The 2376-nt window shown below is 55.2% G+C and overlaps 1 non-coding gene and 1 pseudogene across 1 annotated transcript; both read left to right on the top strand.

The window, feature by feature from the left end:
* The first annotated feature begins 234 nt into the window (after positions 1 to 234).
* On the top strand, positions 235 to 398 carry LOC121874441. Its single transcript, XR_006090423.1, has one exon. It is a non-coding gene; the product is annotated as a 5.8S ribosomal RNA (ribosomal RNA).
* Positions 399 to 2087: 1689 nt separating this feature from the next.
* The window catches only part of LOC121874442, a 7452-nt pseudogene continuing 7163 nt past the window's right edge, over positions 2088 to 2376 (top strand).

Below are 2376 nucleotides of genomic sequence, written 5' to 3'. Positions count from 1 at the left end.
CGAGAGCGCGAAGACCGGAGGAGGACGGACGGGGCTTTGGACGGCTGCCCGTCCGTTCCTTACTACCGGCGAATAAGCCTCTTGACCCAAAAAGAGTGAAATTCAAGTGTCAAAAAACAACAACAAGCCGTCCGGCCAAAACCAAACCACAAACATGGGCTATGTCTGTCAAACCCTTTCATTGAGACTCGACCTGTGATGGTTAGTCGCAAAAAGACCAAATGGCAAATACACAACTCTTAACGGGGGATCACTCGGCTCGTGGGTTGATGAAGACCGCAGCAAACCGCGTGTCGGTATGTGAATCGCAAGAATACCAGATACATCGACAAGTTGAACGCATATTGCGGCGGCGGCAGCCATATGAGCTTGTCGCCGCCACTCCTCTACGAGGGTCGGAAATATACATCCATCGGTTGCTGCGAGTTCGGTGCCTACTGACTGTCTCCTCGACACGAGGATAACCCGAACCGAGCTTCCGCCTTGGGGCTTAATCGCCCGCGCCTTGCGCGAGGCGTGCCCTTAAAAACAAGCCTATCACTAGCAAGTCCATGGACTTGGCGCACCCACATTCAACCACAACAAAGCCGGGCACACACACATGTGTGTGTGTCCCGTCCGGACGACAGTTGTCGCCCTCGCAAATAACTGGAGGCGCTCTTTTGCCTGCTGTCCACAGAGACACGAATGGCCGTCGGCCACTCATGGCTGATGCTGCACATGTTCTAAGAGGCACACGTCCTCCTCCTTCTCTCTCGGAGAAGAGGCACTCCATCCCACGAAGAGGAAACGAAACCGGGTCGGATATCTTTTAAGTAAGCCCCGCCGGAATTTCGTCTATCACCTCGAAAAGAGTGCTTGGCATGCATTGCAGTGGAACCTAAATTGATGAGTGCGCCTGGGCCCGCAGTCTACCATGTAGTGGCGCAGGCAGAGAGATGACAATTGCTCTCGTCGGGACGAGAATGTTTGGGTGACGCCGTGCTCTTCCTCACGCGCTCCTCCACCCTCTCCCACGGTCAGACGCGGTGTGGGCGTTCTCTTTGAGAGTTCGCCACGAGTCCACGTCTATCTCATGACAGGCCTGGGAGGGAGGCAGGGGGAGTTCTCTCTAAACGCATTAAAGACGGTGTTGCGCCTCATAACGGCGCTCGCCGGGATAGAGCACTAGTTCTGCAGCCGGAAAGGCCGCTCACGCCAATTAATACTGCGACTCTCGCTCTCTTTCTCCGGATAAACAAGTGCCACTGCTGTGGCATGCGGGAACGGGGAAAGAGGTCAAAGTTTAAGCGGCAAAGGTGCGGCCGAGTAAGGGCGGAACACGAGCGTATATGCATTAAAACTGTGTATATGACTCTGCGAGAGATGTTCTGCTGGAACACTTTTCCTATTGGCTATTTACCACTATTGATGTTGCTGAGAGGGCCGAGCACCTAAGCTGCTCGTTGAGAATGAGAAGGAACGGAGTCAGGGGTGGGAGTGCCGGCGCCATGGCCGCTGGTACCCCGCGACAAGCCCCTCAAACCTTCCTCTCTCTGTCAGAAGAAGAAGAAAAAGAAGAAGAATAAGAAGGAACGGAGTCAGGGGTGGGAGTGCCGGCGCCATGGCCGCTGGTACCCCCGAGACAAGCCTCTCAAACCTTCCTTTATCTCTCTCTCTCTCTCTCTCTCTGTCTTAAGAAGCAGAAGAATAAGAAGGAACGGAGTCAGGGGTGGGAGTGCCGGCGCCATGGCCGCTGGTACCCCCGAGACAAGCCCCTCAAACCTTCCTCTCTCTCTGTCTTAAGAATAAGAAGGAACGGAGTCAGGGGTGGGAGTACCGGCGCCATGGCCGCTGGTACCCTCGCAACAAGCCCCTCAAACCTTCCTCACTCTCTCTCAGTCTTAAGAATAAGAAGGAACGGAGTCAGGGGTGGGAGTACTGGCGCCATGGCCGCTTGGTACCCCGGCGACAAGCCCCTCAATCCTTCCTGTGTATGTCTTTTGCAGCAGCACGTGGTAATGTCGGTGGTGAAGAAAGTCGGTGGCAGAGCGTCTTCCGCTTCGTGGTTGGGGAACATGTTCCCCTAAGGATGATGAGACCACGATCGACCTCGTAGTAGGAGAGAGCTTCCCGCCAAATTTAAGCATATTAATAAGCGGAGGAAAAGAAACCAACAGGGATTCCCTTAGTAAGGGCGACTGAACCGGGAAAAGCCCAGCGCATAACCTCGATGTCTTCGGGCACGAGGGGTGTTGCGTTTCAGAGGGTCCAGCACGCCGTCCCATACGGTCTAAGTCAAGCTTGAAAGCGGCCACTGCCCATGGAGGGTGACAGGCCCGTATGGCGGCGCCCGTGAGGGTACAGATGGGACGGTCGGAAAGGGCCTCTCTGTAG

Source organism: Homarus americanus, unplaced genomic scaffold, assembly GCF_018991925.1.
Source record: "Homarus americanus isolate GMGI-L3 unplaced genomic scaffold, GMGI_Hamer_2.0 scaffold28185, whole genome shotgun sequence".
In the NCBI taxonomy this organism is placed as follows: domain Eukaryota; kingdom Metazoa; phylum Arthropoda; class Malacostraca; order Decapoda; family Nephropidae; genus Homarus; species Homarus americanus.
Note: the sequence above shows the minus strand (reverse complement) of the source record. Positions and strands in the feature narration are given on the sequence as shown.